General features: G+C 36.1%; 1 long non-coding RNA gene across 1 annotated transcript in view; it reads right to left on the bottom strand.

Moving 5' to 3' along the window:
* Positions 1 to 695: 695 nt before the first annotated feature.
* The window catches only part of LOC144027244 (uncharacterized), a 117,730-nt gene continuing 100,660 nt past the window's right edge, over positions 696 to 17,765 (bottom strand). Inside the window, exon 2 of the long non-coding RNA XR_013285407.1 lies at positions 696 to 2,799. This is a non-coding gene — a long non-coding RNA (uncharacterized LOC144027244). The remainder of the gene's footprint in view (positions 2,800 to 17,765) is intronic.

Below are 17,765 nucleotides of genomic sequence, written 5' to 3'. Positions count from 1 at the left end.
ATCTGGTTCGGATAATGCAGACCAATATGAGTTGACAATGATTAAAACGTGAAATATTGCGCCCACGACAAGCTGTCTTTAAAATTTCTCAAAAAAATAAAAAATAAAATAGGAAACCCGTTTCTGTACGCACATGTTGACTGACAAGCGCATTGTTAACGTGTCGGGATGATGACGCGTTCTTAAAGGCTTTAAGGCAGCGCTACCGTTCACGACTGCAACTCATCCTGCCGACGTTCCTCCTCGTTTGCTCCTGGCAGATTGAAAACGGGCTGCGTGAAGGATGGCGAAACACGTGGTGAAAAAGTGGTGATCAGTGAACTGAAGCTTTCTGACTCAACGGAGCAAAACAAAAAAACAAAAAACAAAAAAACAAAGAAAAAATTTGTTTATTTTTTTGTTGCCTGAAGTACTTTCAATGCATAATACAAACGTAGGGAATGCTGCTTCTTGACTTCAACTTCACTGAGGTCAGCAGGAACCAATGTTGCAATTACCGATAAGAAAAATAATCCGTCAACATTTGAATGAATCGGACTGACCCCTGACCCTGAGCTCGCTTGACTGGATGCTTGTTGAGATGGACTTTGGCCACACAGATGCTTCCAGGTGGAAGTGGACCAGGGGGCAACTCATGGACCACTGCCAAAAAGTGCTTTATCTTCACTTAGCTGCAGAACATTTTTTATATATAAATATATATATATTGGCAGGAATTTGTTCTCTCAAATAAAAATGAAAATCCTTTTAGTCATCTCAGCAGAAAAGGCGAGTGGCTGACCTTTTCAGGAGACGAAACTGGTGGGGAAGATCGGTTCTTTTTTTTTTTTTTTTTTAAAGGGATCGGCCGATCACCGATCTCCAAAATTAAGGAAATCGAGGTCGATAAATCAGTGCACCCCTTGTACAATATTCCCCCCAAAACTATTGAAACATTTTCGTTTTTGTTGTAAACTGAAAAAAATGTTCAGTTTCAGTTCCAAAGATGAATATGAGACAAAGTTGACAATTCCAGGAAGGACACCTTTTGTTTTGAAGTCACCCACTTTTCAAGTGAACGAAAAAAAAACTCTTCTCCGGACATTTTGAAATGGACTTAAACTTTTAATATTTGATGGTATAACCCGTACTTGCAATAACTGCATCAAGCCTATCGTCCTGTGAGCTCTAAAATCAATTCTATAGAAGCTGAGTAAAAAAATAAAAAAATAATAAAAGAAATAAAACATTGAAGTTTGTGATTGCAAGGTGTGCAGAATATGAAAAAGTTCAAGGAGCGTATGAATATTCTTTCAAAACACTTGCGGTCCAAAGCCACTTAAGATTCTGAAGCCATGCAACTTTTTTTTTTTTTTTTTTCGAGCGGAATGGTTCGAGAATGGCCCGACGTTGCTTGCGGTTTCACTTTGAATGAATGGCCTTGAAAACCATCAGGAATAATATCACGAACATCCTGCGCATACGTAAGTACGACTATTACTGATACACGGCACATTTCCCACAAGGTCGGACCAAGTATAAAAACAGAAAGTCTACGTGGAGTTTGCAAAATGAGTGACTTAGCTCATATATATATAAAAAAAAAGGGGTGTCAAAATTAGTGAGTTAATTTTGAGTTAATTTAAAGTTCCTTTAACGCCAGTATTTTATTTTTATTTATTTTTTTTAAATGCACGATTAATTTCTGACCGTTCCTTGGGAAATCTGCACCAGCGGAATTCCAGCAGCAGACGCGTCCACGTCAAAATTTCACAATATAAAATGTAACAATAATGCATATATATGTGGAGTCTGGGGTCAAGATGTATTTTACCATTTTAAAAATGTGCAGAACTTCACAAATTATTTCATGTTAAAGATTAGATAGCTCGGAATATGAAAAGGAAAAATGCACCGAGCTGTCACCAATGTCTTACAAATGCAATTATGCCGTCTAGTGGCAGAAACATGACCTCAACTCAAATTAATTCCGTAGTTGTTTGTCCACAGCGCAGTAAGCTTAACTTAATTTAATCAATTATTATGAAATTACTTAATCCAGAACTAAAAGATGCAGCTATATTTTCTTTTCTTTTTTTCCCCACGTTTATGTTAACGAGAGGATGGAAACTTAGAAAAACCAGTTTTTATTGTACATTTAGAACAGATATAAAATGTGAGATTAATCATGAGTTAACTATTGAAGTCATGCGATTAATTACGATTAAAAATTTTAATCTATTACCACTTGCAACGACAAATTTTTCTAACTTTACCGTCGTATCTTACTACCGCTCAAACATTGCGATTGAAGTCTTAAAGCTCTTCCAGTTTTTCCTCATCAGTTTATAACGTCGTCGTTGTCGCTACCCCTCCAACATCACCGACCTTTTTTGTCAACTGGCCTCTCGGGGAATCTTCGGCGCCTCCGCATTAAGCTGAAACGGCCGGCGAGCGAAGAGCGGGTCCGGCTCATGCCGGCTCATAAAAATGATTCAGGGGCCACGCTGAAAAATCAGCGGAATACGATTCGGCTTCGGAGGAGCCGTTTGTTGTCGGCTTTCGTTGCGCTTCGTTCATTCAGTTGTCTAAATGACCTGTCGTTTCTTTTTTAGTGGCGTGTTGAGAACGAGAGACGTACCCGAGCACTTGGGATGATTCTGCGGAAGCATCGGCGCTCTCAGCTGACGGATGGACGGACGGACGGACGGACGGATGTAGCAGATGCCTTCTCTCCGCCTCTCTTGCTTTGCCTCCTTGCTGGCACTAATGCACGAGATCATTTTCCACTTCTCTGGCTGCAAATGGAGCCCTCGGCAGCTGTTGGGAAAAATTGATGGGGATTTGTGTTGGATCCTACTGACGCTAACGAAATAAACTCCATATGTGCGCCTATGGCACCAACGACATGCATACTCACAAAAAAAAACAAAAAACATGAACGCAACACTTAACTCATTCACTCCCAAAAACGTATTTATACGTTTTTTTAGGTTTTTGTTTTCTAGAGTTTTTGTATGAAGGCTTCGATGCAGTTTCTGACCTGAAGTGGTCGCTTAAAGCGATGGTAGTTATTACAAAAAATAAAAAAAAAAAAAAAAAAAAACGGCCAGCAGGTGGCAGCAAAAAGTATAAGAGATCAACCAGGTCCATGTTGCAACAAACTCTTTTTCCCAGTATTTTCAACAGGTTTGTGAATAATGATGAAACGTAGCTAATTCTAATGCTAATTGCTACAAAACATAAAAACATATAAAAAAAATATACCATACTTTTTTTTTTTTTTTTCCCTGATGAAAGAAGAGATACATTTTTCTTTTGGTAGGTTCCATGTTTTTAAAGCAATAGAACATGAAAATGGCTGGGAGTGAATGAGTTAACAGTCCAGTCAATAAATCGCAATGACAACCTGCATGATTGGCCGTTGATCCTAAAACCTTCACTTGTCGGCTTTCCATAGCGTCATGTGAACGACACAGAATGTTTCCCATCAGAAATCTGTCAGTTATGCGAGCCCGTGACGCTTTGTGACCACCTGACTGGAAATGAAGCAAGCGTCCAATCTCGACTGGTCGCTCGTCCTGATGTTACAATTCAAAGAGTCGCTCGGGACGGATTCCGACAGCCGTTCGCCTTCCCGCGAGGAAGATGTTGATCTTCCACGACCCCGACGACGACATCGGTGTACATCCGACGCGCGGGGGGGGGCGGTCGTGTGACCAGGGCAACCGGAGGCATTTCCGTCGATGGCTTCTCACGTTCCAACATCTTATATTGCCCCCCCCCCCAAAAACAAAACAGGAAGACGAAATTCGAAGCACACCGCCAACTGGAACTGACATTCGTTGGTGATGACGTTTCACAAAGTCCGAAAGTCAAACATCGAATTTTTTTCAATTTCAGTTTCCCGGTTAGCTCCAAGACGTACGGTATATCGGTCATGTCGATTTTCTTCCAAATAGACGGCAGGAGAAAGACTCCCATTTTGTTCATCAGCACTGTTTTTTTTTTGTTTTTTACTTGTCATCAGCTGGAAGTTAAACTGCAGTTTTTAAGTCCATTCGTCGTAATCGTGTGCCAAGATGAACGAGAAAGCCGAGCATGGGCGAACGAACGCTTTCAATTATTCTGCCGGAAACCTTGTTGCAAAAAAACAACAACAACAACAACATTAAGTTAATGCAACGTGACAGAACAACTTTGCTTTCTGTTATTGGTGAGTGGTAATTAAAGTATCTCACTTAGGCAACAGACCATGCAAATTCATTACAAAAAAAATAAATAAAAAAAGGTTTATCCATTATCCATTTGGTCCTGGGGAGAAAAAAAAACAGAAATACAGAACCCTGGAAACAGATTAATTGGTTGTTTATTATTTTGGTACGCGGTAATCCATAATTCGTTACACCGTTTTAAACAATTGAGTTGGAGGAATCGGCCGCTTGATTTTGCAGGCTTGGTGGAGTTTACACGTTGTCTCACCTGACTAGTGTTAATTTTATCCGCCATTTTTAAATTTAGTCTCAGTTTTAGTCTGGTCTCAATAATGCTTGTTAGCTTTTATCGTAGTCAACCTCATCCCGTTTTTATTTAGTCCATTTTTGTAGTCGACAATAAGTCGAATATTTTAGTCTTCATTTTAGTCCAACAAAATGTTATTTTATTCATCTAGTTTGAGTCAAACAAAACTGTCAACATTTTAGTCTAGTTTTTGTCAGGAGAATCATTTAACACCTGTATTTTATTTATTTTTTTGACAGAAGATAATTTTAAACATTTCGTATCTAAAACTATTTCACATCAAATGTTCTCATCTTTTTGATGAAAAACAACTTAATAATAATAATAATATTCACATTACTGTTAATTTTATCAGCCATTTTAAAATTTAGTCTCAGTTTTAGTTGAGTCTCAATAATGCTTGTTAGTTTTTATCGTAGTCAACCTCATTTCATTTTTATTGAGTCAATTTTTTTAGTCGACTATAAGTCCAACATTTTAGTCTTTATTTTCGTCCAACAAAATGTTATTTTATTCGTCCAAGTTTAGTCAACAAAAAATGTCAACATTTTAGTCTAGTTTTAGACAGGACAATCATTTCATGAACAAAAAAAAATGTCCGTACATTTTAGTCGAGTTTTTATTAAGTGAAGTACATTTTCATTAGTTGACGAAAATGCAGACTGATTTAGTCACATTTATTATGTTTATTAATGTGTTTTAGTCCAGTCTAGCTAGTTTTAGCCTGGTGAAAAAATGTGTGTTGACAAAATTAACACTAAACCTGACCAAAAAAAAATGATCTTGACGTATATACATAAAATATATTCTGAAAAGTATTTGACCCAAGTGTCTTTGTGGATGTTGTTTTTCCGATCACATCGTACGCTTTATTGACCGCTGACTCCACTTGAGCTCCCAGCATGAGTCACATTTGAAGATCTCATTAAAAAGACAACGTGAGCTACAAAATCACTCATGCTAGTCAATCAGCAGTTGTTTTGTTTTTTTATCTCCCGTATAATCAATTGAGTAGTCAGAGTCAGAGAGGCCTGAAAATAGATGCAGGTTCGATTCATGCAGCGTAACGGATGAAAGTGCACTTTGAAAGTGCGCGAGGGGGGAAACACACAAAAAAAAAAGAAAAAAAAAAGAAAATGAAAAACAGGTATGATTGCCATCTTCATCTCCATCAGGCTGACAGAAGGGGAAAAAAAATGGCGAGCAACCTGTTCAGGGCCGGCTGAGATAGGCTCCAGCACCCCCCCCCCCCCCCCGTCAGGAATAAGCGGTCAAGAAAATGGATGGATAGACGGCATGTCGGTCTTTCGTTCCCGTGGTCGACCTTGAGCTTGGGCCGTGACGGGTTTTCGGCTTCCGGCAAAAGTTTTGCGCGTAGCGGCGGGATGCATCTCGCAAGCGAGTGATGCGAATTTCAGACGACATTTCGGCTGCTTCCTCTCCCGTGTCTCCACAGGACGCCCTCTCGATTCCCCCCCCCAAGCGGAGACTTATCACCGGGCGGGTTTGGTGCACCGCTACAAATATCGTTTGGAAAGTCCAAATCAATAGCAAATGGGAAGAAGCACCACAGTGGAGAAAATAAGTGGATCTTTGTTTCCTCCGCTTTTTTCCTCGGAATTAACTCATTCACTGCCAATGACGACTATAGACGTCAAAAATCCAAGCAAACAGCCAGTGCAAATTTTCACAAGAAATTTGACTTTAGTTTTAGTTATTCATTGTTTTCATTCATAGTTATTAATCATTGTTGTTCTGAATAACAACGATGACAACAATTTCATCGCTAAGTGCTACCATCGTCCGTAGAACGGATTCCTGCTACCCTACAACACGGGCGTTGACGTTCCTGTGATCGGTCTTGGTCTTACTGAGACCACATACTGGGTCTCGGCCTCCAAAAGCCAATTTTAGTCAACTAAAATTGCTCTTTATTTTTGTTGACTAAAATTGGATTAAAAGTAAAATACAATCTGGTGATTGAGTTATGACTAAGGCTTTAATTACATTTAGTCAGAAGACGATAACTAAAACTAAATTATTTTTTTTTAATTAAAATTTTCATTTTAAATTTTCTTTTTTCTTTTTTTTTTCAAAATTAACACTGGCTGTTTGCTTGCATTTTTGACGTCTATAGTTGTCATTGGCAGTGAATGAGTTAAAAAGGGTGTTCTAAGGCGGTCAATGACGGACGGACGCTAGTGCTCTGCCCCCCCCCCCCCCCATTAAATGTTCAGGGAGTAAGGAAGGCGTATCGAAGCCATAAGGGAACGACACGATGCTGACTTTTCGCACATAATTGCACGCCCAGGGAGGGTCGAGTGAACGCCTGCGAAGTCGCTTGCTGTCAACATGATGACGCTCAGCGATAAAATAAAAAAATAGGGCTGTCAAAGTTACAGCGTTAATAGATTTATTAATCACAGGAAAAAAGTTCAATTAATCACATGTTAACGCAGATTAATTGCACTATTTTTTTGGGCCGCACTTGAGCCTTGAACGTAAACGCGGACGGTGACATTGAGGGCGGCGGCGGGTCAGTGACGAGGTCAATGCTCGGCATTTCCTACGCCCGTTGTTCCAAAATGAGCGGTAAAGCGGTGGTAAATTTCGCTTTAAAAAAAAAAAAAAAAAAAACACACCCCGACGGGACTTTAGATAAAACAAAAGTAATTTGCGTTTAATTAATTGCTGAATTGCACCCAATTGTTATGATGCTGTTAACGTTTTGAGCAATACACGCATGCATGCAATTGCGTACATGCATTTAATCAATGTTTTCAAATGACATTCAGATAATAAAATGCGTTAATGTCAAAATATTACGGTATTTTGTATTTATTTTATATTACGCGAACACGCAAGTAATTTAGCTGATTAATGGTGATTAATCAATATTTAAAAGCGTGATTAATCAGATTGAAAATTTTAATCGTTTGACAGCACTAATAAAAAAATAAAATATAAATAAAATAAAAAATAATTCAATCAATCAATAAATAAGGTTATTACACCAGAGATTGAATTAATAATAATAATAATAATAAGAAAAATAAAATAAAAAATTTAAATTCATTCAATCAATAAATAAGGTTATTACACCAGAGATTGAATTAATAATAATAATAATAATAATAATAAGAGGAAGAAGAAGAAAAATCAAATAAAAAATAAAAATTCAATCAATCAATAAATAAGGTTATTACACCAGAGATTAAATTAATAATAATAATAATAATAATAATAAGAGGAAGAAGAAGAAAAATCAAATAAAAAATAAAAATTCAATCAATCAATAAATAAGGTTATTACACCAGAGATTGAATTAATAATAATAATAATAATAATAAGAATAATAATAATAAGAAGAAGAAGAAGAAGAAAAATAAAATAAAAAATTAAAATTCAATCAATCAATAAATAAGGTTATTACACCAGAGATTGAATTAATAATAATAATAATAATAATAATAATAAGAAGAAGAAGAAGAAGAAGAAGAAGAAGAAGAAGAAGAAGAAGAAGAAGAAGAAGAAGAAGAAGAAGAAGAAGAAGAAGAAGAAGAAGAAGAAGAAGAAGAAGAAGAAGAAGAAGAAGAAGAAGAAGAAGAAGAAGAAGAAGAAGAAGAAGAAGAAGAAGAAGAAGAAGAAGAAGAAGAAGAAGAAGAAGAAGAAGAAGAAGAAGAAGAAGAAGAAGAAAAATAAAATAAAAAATTAAAATTCAATCAATCAATAAATAAGGTTATTACACCAGAGATTGAATTAATAATAATAATAATAAGAGGAAGAAGAAGAAAAATCAAATAAAAAATAAAAATTCAATCAATCAATAAATAAGGTTATTACACCGGAGATTGAATTAAATAAATATTTGTGAAGTGAAGTGCTCACTCTACACCCTCCTCCCCCCCAGTGAGGAGTTGTAGAGTACAAAAATAACATATAGTAAGAGCACGTATTTTGCACGTGCGCACATATTTTGTTCATATTTAAAATATATTTGAAAACTTTTTTTCCATACAGTCAAAAAGAAATGTTATGCTAGTTTGCACCAACTTAGCATGCAGACGCCGTTTATTACGATGTTATAGAGACATGAATGCACTCGCCCGTTGCGATCATGCGAATCCAAATCGCCTGCAGTTCTCGACCATTTCATCAAGGAACAATAGTGTGCCTGGAAAACATCCAAAACTGCATCATTTAATCACTGCACTACAGCGTTTAATATTATTAAAGGCTTTTGAGATGATTTGATGCACTGCCATAAAAAAAAAAAAAAAATATATATATATATATATATATATATATATATATATATATATATATATATATATATATATATATATATATATCATATATATATCATTAGATTTGCACTTTGCTGCTCCCAGTCAACTGCGTCTCTTTGAGACCGCCGTAACCGGACGTACGACTACAGCTCGGTCATGGCTTTTTTCAGTTGACTTGCCTTTTCTTTTGCCACACTTTCCTTAACTCATTCACTCCCACCACCAAAAGAAAAATAAACATCTCTTCTTTCATCAGGAAAAAAAAAAATCCATCTGTTTCGGTTTTGCAGCAATTAGCATTAGAATATGGCTAAGTTTCATTACAAATCTGTTTAAAACAGTGGGGGAAAAAATTTAAAAAAAATTGCAACATGGCTCTGTTTGATCTCTTATACTCTTCTGCCACCTGCTGGCTGTTTTTGTAATAACTACCATTGCTTCAAGCGTTTTCTTCAGTCCCGAGGCTGCATCAAAGCCTTCTGTATGCTCTAGCATAAAACACATAAAAAAAAACGTATAAATACGTCTTTGGGAGCAAATGAGTTAATAAATTGACAAGGGAAGTCTCCTTATTCAGACTTCTCTGCACGTGCACATCATCACAAATATCCCATTCTCTCACAAAGGGTAGATAAAAGTAAAGGCCCAGAGAGGGAAAAATGAAGCAGCTGGACCCCCCAAAATAACCTGAGATGACACGGATTTTCATCTGTGCAGCGTTTTCTCTTGGGTGGAATCAGATTAGACTTTAAGGGAAGCCGAGGCTGTAAAATAAATTAAATCTGACCTGGAGGAGTCACTTTGAAAAGAAAAAAAAAAAAAAAAAAAAGGTGACAAATGACAGACAGGCCAGTGTTTTAATCTCATTTGGTTAGTCCATACGGGACCTTTTGGAAATCACTTCATTGTTACGCCACCGTGAACCGCCTGCAAAAAAAAAAGGCAGAAAAGCATCATTAAAACATTTGCTCCCAAAAACGTAAATATACAATCTATTGTAAATGTTTTAAGTGTCCCAAAGACGTATTTATACGTTTTTTTTTTCATGTTTTTTTTTTCTTATGCTAGAGCATACAGAAGGCTTTGATGCAGCCTCTCAACTGCAAAGAACGGTTGAAGAAATGGTAGTTATTCCACAAACGACCAGCGGGTGGCAGCAGAGTATAAGAGATCAACCAGGACCATGTTGAAAAAAACCCTCAAATTACTCACAATTGTGAATAGATTTGTGAATAATAATTAAACTTAGTGATATTCTAATGCTAATTGCTGCAAGACGGAAACCGAAATATACTTTATACTTGTATAAAGCCTACCGTGAAATTCTAAGAGGAATGTACATTTTCTCTAAACCTAAATACAGAACAAAGAGTGGATTAAACATTTCTAAGCTACGCAAAGACACACATTTGCAGCGAATAATTCAGTTCCAGAAATAAAAATAGTTTCATCCACTTGTTTCTTAGTGTCACCGTCCAATTTGTGAAAACAATCACATTCATTAATGGTTAATTATTAATGAAAAAAAAAAAGTGAAAACATCACATGAATGGTTCGTAAGTGTGGTCAGTTGACGACCGATTGTTCTTGTTGTGGTTCAGAATGTCAAGTTGGGATCAGCTGCTGCTCAGTGGAGAGGCGCATCTATTATAGTGGCAGACAGGGGTCGCTATTAGCAGTTTTCAATAAGTAACTGCACATTATATCAACAATTTATAATTGCTTCATTGATTTTTACCATGTTTAATTCATTCACTGCCATTGACGGGAAACGACGTCAAATTATGCTTTTTTTTTTTTTTTTTTTGGTCTGGCAATGAATGTGTTAATAATAAATAACTTTTAAAAAAAAATCAAAGTGGCCTTCTATTTTTCTGTATGTGGCCCTCAGAGGAAAAAGTTTGGACACCTGATTTAACGCCTTTGATTGAATAATTGACACAAGGTACTGGTGGGGTACCATGGCAACCCCTGAATATTAATTATTCAAATTCTGCGAGACGTTTTGCACAGTTACTTTATACTTTTTCGAGGCTCAATCTATAACTACTACATAAGATAAGGCAGTGAAAGGGTGCGATGCCTGCAAGGCTTAAAAAAAAAAAAATTCACAAGGCTTGAACACGCCGCTTGAAATGATGGACTTTTTTTGTATCACCATCCATTCCAAATTCAATCCGCGCTATACTTGGAGGGGGAAATTGGGCTGATTGTGGGGGGGGGGGGGATGAGACGTAGTAATTACATTAAAACAGCTAAGTAATTATACTGTAAACTCCCTTTCCACTACAACATAATGGTACGACTCCTTGGAGATAATTACTAGGGCAGATGTGAATTGCCTCATGATTGAGGGCTTCATTAGCACATTTTTTTTTTTTTTTTGTATGAATGCCATGTTTTCCCCTCATACTCAAACGCACTTAAACCCGGAGTACAAATACGGATAATCGGATTTCAAATTTAATTTGAAAATGTTACTTGCATAAAGCAATAAAAAGGGGAAATGAGTCCTGCTCAAGGGTATAAAAAGAAACATGATGCAGAATGAAAAGCGTTGAGAAGAGACAAACGTTCATCCACTTGCATTAGCTGGGAATAAATACGTCTTGTTGCTGGTTTTTCATAACGCAGGCATATTTCAAAGATAGATTTTTTTGGGGTAAATTCATTTCAATTTGATTTCATTCCATTAAAAAAAGAATGGACAGAAAGAAGTGCAAACTTCTGTTATCTGCCCCTGATCAACAATTCACAAAAAAATAATCAACGCAGAATAAATAAATAATGACAGCGAGCGGTCAAGACGCTTTCAATATAACAATTCTATAAAATAATAATTCAGCAGTATGTCCTTGTAAGGTTACGTTTAGTTGTACGAAAAATGGATCCGTGTGGTCTCTGCATCCACACCCAAAAATGACACGAATTGCACGTTTCTGTAGATGAAAGATGGAATCGGTGTCGGTTTTGTCGGTTTTGGCCGCATCCCCCCACCACACACACACTTCGATGCAATCGGTTTTCAATTAATTATATAACAATAACAAACTATTCTTGTTCAATGATTCTTTAGCCGTGTGTACAACTGTTATAGTTTGCGATTCCTTAGATTTGACATATTCTATATGCCATTTCCATGTTAAGTATTCATCAAAAATAATACCTAAAAACTTTATTTCATTATTTATTTTCACACCTTGCACTCAATCAATTATTATTTTCAATTATTTGACCTCTTGCATCACTCGTTTTCATAACTACGAAAGGTATCCGAATATCTGGTCATCAAAATTTGTCCCCATTTAATTCCATTTACTTTCATTTATGTAATCTTATCAGACGAATTATCAGCCATTTTTGTACGTGATGGCTACGATGGCGGATTCTTCAATCAAATGCATTGTGAACATTTTTTTTGCCCTCCGTGTCAGGATTCTCATTTCTGTTCTGCTTTAATAAGCACGTGGAAATGAAACAAGTTATTATGCCATTGAATTTTTTTTTTTTTTTTAAATAGCGTATGCTGAGAAAATTACGTTTTGCTTGTGTAAATAGACAAAACTGAAGCTCAAATTTCCATGCCGATTGAAATTTGATTGATTTTTTTGGACACGATTTGAATATACACAAATATCAACAGATACGATGACATAAAACAAATTGTGCATAACGAGCGATTGTATGTTCAATGTGTAGTTTGAATTCAAATGTTGTTGTTGTTGTTTTGTTTTTTGAATGGAATTCCTTTTGAAAGCGTCGCGTCTGGCTTGCTTTTGAGTTTGGAGCTTTAAGGCGCAGCAAAATATTCCGGCTTCCGCCCGTTCCGAATGATTGCGTTGAGGAAAGGCGCTTTGCTTTATTGAACACGGGGATTTATCTGATCCTCTCAGGCAGCTCAAATGGTTTAATGCCGCCTGACTTTCACCGCCACAAATGAATTCATGCAACTAGATATGGCGCAGCCCGACCTATCGACACCAATAACGGTGAAAAAACAAACAAACCGGTTTGCACCGGTTTCAACGCGTTTGTTGTATTTTGTTACCGAGCTACACCAGGGAAATATTACCGATGTGTAAGCGCTGTAATTTCAAATAAAGGTGTCGGACGATAAACGCTTCTGGATCTTATTTGGCATTTGCACATTGTTTGTTTTTATCCCCGGTTCACTCATCAAATCGTAATGTGCTGGTGGTTAATTTCCTCTGCTTCCAAATATGAGGGCAGTTTTCCCCTGACGAGCATCCTTGTTCTTCATAACATCTGCCTCCTTCAATAATCATAATAATAATCATAATAACAATAATTCATTATATTTATAGGCGCCTTTCTAGACACTCAAGGACACCATACAATTTAAAAATGATTTAATTAACACTTAAAAAAATAATAATACATTAATAAATATAATAAAAAATTATGTAAAAAATTATAAAATAAAATAAAAATAGATAAATAAATACATAAATAAATTAAATAATAATAATAATAATAAATTATATTTATAGGCACCTTCCTAGACACTCAAGGACACCGTACAATTTAAAAATGATTTAATTAATAACACTTAAAAAAAATACATTAATAAATATAATAAAAATAATATACAAAAATATAATAAAATAAAATACAAATGAATAAATAAATAATATAAATACTAAAGTATCTATATATCCATCTATCCATAATAATAATAATAATAATAATAATAATAATACATTATATTTATAGGCGCCTTCCTAGACACTCAAGGACACCGTACAATTTAAAAATGATTTAATTAATAACACTTAAAAAAATACATTAATAAATATAATAAAAATAATATAAAAAAATATAATAAAATAAAATAAAAATGAATAAATAAATGATATAAATACTAAAGTATCTATCTATCCATCTATCCATAATAATAATAATAATAATAATAATGCAATGTTACGCAAAATGGGTATTATATCGTTTTATAATGTTCTATTCCAATTCCATCACTTCAAACATGAAATTGCACTTCCTGATGCAAACCAACCAAGATAAGTAAAGTTTAAAACCTTCTTGAATTTGGCCAAAATTGACACCTGTTGCTACACAATCTGTTCGGTTATGTCGAGCGACTCAGCGCCCGCTTTTGTTATTTGAGTAAATCCGGCGCTCTAAAATATTCCGCGTGAGCGAACTTGGAATTTTCGCTGCGCGTGATTGCAACCCGACGGTCTTTGCTCGGCGATCGCGAACGCCGAGCTAACGCGGCGGCTGTAATCTATCACGGCGGCGCTCGCGCTCGTTCCCGCCGCGTCGTTTTACAAGCTGTTGACGACTCGGGAAGATAAGCTTTATATCCTGCCCTCACTTTGCGCGTGAGCCCTTGAAATCCATCTGTCAATAAGATGGAAACTGTGCCACAGAGGTGGAAAACGTAGATTGGCGTTGCTCGTGATTTGGAGTGAACGCCAGCAAGCCTTTTAAACCTGATTGGATTGTCAGAAACTGGTTAAAAAACATTTTTTGCATTTCAGTAATTATAGGTTGATAACAAAACGATGTCTCTTGCATCTTTCTAAAGCAGAGGTGTCCAAACTACGGCCCGGGGGCCACTTGCGGCCCGCCGTCCATTTTTTTTTAGTGGCCCGCGACATATGCAAAAAATGGCATTTGACTCAGTTCAAATCAAATAAAAACAAAAATGTTTGGAGATGGTCAAAGTAAGAAGGGAGGGTGTCGAAAAACACAGGTGCTATTAAAGGTTATTTCAGTAAACTAAAACTAACGAAAAAACAAAAATTTCATTAACGAAATAAAATAAAAATGAAGATGCTTTTTAAAAAAAGAAAACTAACTGAAACTACATTTTATGTTTACAAAACTAACTACAATAAAACTATACTATAATTATAGAAAACGTGTCCTTCGTTTTAGTCTTTGGTAATTAATTTCATGCATGAGCCTTTGGGGATGATTTTAAATGTGATTTTTAGTAGATTTATTTTGATATAAACCGGAATAATGATGTCGGGCCCATGGTGTTTTTTTTTTTTAAATATTGCACGCATTAAAAAAACAAAAACACAAAAAAATAAAACTAATACTGAAAACTAACTAAACTAAAACGAAGCCTTTTTTTTTTTAAAGAACTAAAACTAATAAAAAACTAACAGAACACATTAAAAAAGACAAAAACACAAAAAAATAAAACTAATACTGAAAACTAACTAAACTAAAACTAAGCCTTTTTTAAAGAACTAAAACTAATAAAAAACTAACAGAATCACCCTGAAAACTAATTAAATCTAACAAAAAAAAACAAAAAAACCTCAAAACAAAATAAAAAACTAAAATGAAAAAATCCAAAACTATAATAACCCTGCTGCAATATTACAAATAAATTGATTTATAAACTGTAGCATTTTTCTAAATATGCAAAAGTACAAATCAATTATTTGTACAATTTTTAGGACTAAACACAATTTCTCTTCATAACATTATGTGGCCCCTTGCGTCCTTCTGATTTTCTGTATGTGGCCCTCAAATGAAAAAGTTTGGACACTGCTGTTCTAAAGCAATATTTAATTCCATTGTAAAAAAAAAAATCATGGAAGTACCATTTATTTTTTGTGACTTTTAGTGACTATTTTGGTCGTATAACACACGACGGGACATTCATCCACATTCAAAAGTCCGCATCGTGAATCGGGCTCTTTGTGTGTTGCCGACCACATTTTTCCTGATATCAGCAAAGTGCGACAGTAAATGATGCGCGCAGCAAATCCAATAAACATTTTATACTCCCAGAATGGAAGTATGCCGCCGCTCACTTTCAATAAAACGCAATCATATTTGCACTTTGCAGGTTGCCAGCTAAGTGGGTATCCGTTTCTCTTCCATTTTTTTTTTATTTTTCCGGCAATCACTTTTAAGCTGCTTTCTCGTTTGGTTCAATTCAGCGTCGAAATAACTCGCTCGAACCTCGTTCTTCATCGACCAGGTTGTATTGTTGCTTGTCGTCAGTATTTCATTGGGCAATTTTGATGGCGTACAGATGTTATCGTTTGTTCACGCTCATTCCAAACCGACACCATGAAACGTTTCTCTGAAGGTACAATTTTAATAAGTTGTTCTTGGGAATGAAATATTGTGCAATATTGCGCGCTCTTGCTACATAAACATGGTGGGTGCCACATGACAGATCACGTTCCATTCGAAAAAAAAAAATTCTTTAGTAATCACCATTTGAAAATAGGTCATTTGAGTGACAATTGAGCGAAAATAGAAAAATAAGGAGAAAAAACGCTTCTCGTGAAAAGATACATATCGTATTTTCCGCACTATAAGAGGCACCTAAAAGCCTTCAATTTTGTTAAAAGCTTACAATGCGCCTTATAATCCGGTGCGCCTTATATATGGATCGATATTGAGCCGCGACAGGTCTCGCTGTCAAGACGCTATCGGTGACCCTGCACGATCGGCAGACGATCCCGCCATCTTGGATCGCTGGCTAATACTAATACTTGACCTCAGAGAAAATAATTAAACAGCTGTTTATTCATTTTGGGAGTGAATGGAGTTGTCAGAAAGCGGGTTTGTAATTATTAATAAAGTTTGACTGACCTATATGACTGGTTTGTTGACATTCCCTTTAGCGCAGCACCATCTAATGGATGCATAACGTAACCCCAGCCTCGACTGTAGCGCCTTATATATGGAAAAAGTTTGAAAATATATAATTCATTGAATGTGCGCCTTATAATGTGGGAAATACGGTTACATGAATTTAACGTTAATATTTTTTTGCTTAGTGACACTCTGTGAATTCGATTTTGTTACGTTTAAAGTGTATCTAAGTTATTATATATTTGCTGAACTGCTTCACACTCACATGAACTTTACTTTACACCCAATTTTTTCATTTTCAGTGTGGCTGTGTCTGAATACGTTCAAACGTACTAAAAAATACGTAATAAAAAAAAATGGAATGTACACCCCAGTCAAAAATGTTTATTCCACATTGTCACTTCCAGATTATATAAGATTATTAGTTTGTTTTTTTTTTTTTTCCTGAGCCATCAAGTCACCAGCTGACATTACTCTGCACAATCTCCCGGCATCCACACGTTCTCTTCTCCTTCGCACTCCGAGCTTGTGGCTTTCCACCGTATGACCGTCACGTCACCAGCAACTGCTAAACTGTCAGACTTGTTTGTCTGCAGCTTACAGGCTGGAGAACATCGTGTGTCAAACCGGGCTGCGCGCGGATCATCAAAACAAGCAACGTGTACCCGCATTAAACTGCCTTCCAGGTACATCACTGTAAACGGAGCTTGCCAAATGGTTATCGGACCAAATAGGATTTGGTTTGCAACTACCCTTTGTTTAGTTTGGCTCCAACCGGTTGATGTGTTTGTGAACAAAGCCTGCTTGCCTCCTGGTCAGGTTTGTGTTTACGTGGTCGTGTTTTTTTTTCCAAACGCACAACAAACAAACCACCTGTGGTTGCTCGTTTTCTCTTTTTGGTGGCAACAATAGACGGCGTTAGTGAGTAAAACAGCGTGTATAAAAAAAAACAAAAACACATAATGGACCAAACCTGTTATTGGTTGATCAGATTAACAATTCATCCTCATCCATGTGGTGAAAAAAAAACAAAAAAAAAACTGCTGCTATCAGTGCCTGAAACAAAACTGGCCATCAAATATTTAGCATGCGTGACAACAAGCTGCAACTCAACTCAACTCCAGTTTATTTATATCGCGTTTTCAAACAGCCTGAAATGTCACAAAGCGCTTTACAGAAAGACAAAAAAAAAAAAACATAACATAAAACATTAACGCCGATTCAATACATCCTGTTAGCTACCCGCGTTGCTAACGTTTGTTGTGCTACCGCGCGCACAGACGGCGACAGAAAACGTTCCGAGTACAACGTTGCAGCCATTTGAGATGTCGTTTCGTTTCATATGCGCAAGAGTTCGTTTTTGGA

This window comes from Festucalex cinctus, chromosome 10 (assembly GCF_051991245.1).
Source record: "Festucalex cinctus isolate MCC-2025b chromosome 10, RoL_Fcin_1.0, whole genome shotgun sequence".
NCBI lineage: Eukaryota > Metazoa > Chordata > Actinopteri > Syngnathiformes > Syngnathidae > Festucalex > Festucalex cinctus.
This window is presented reverse-complemented; position numbering and strand designations above follow the sequence as displayed.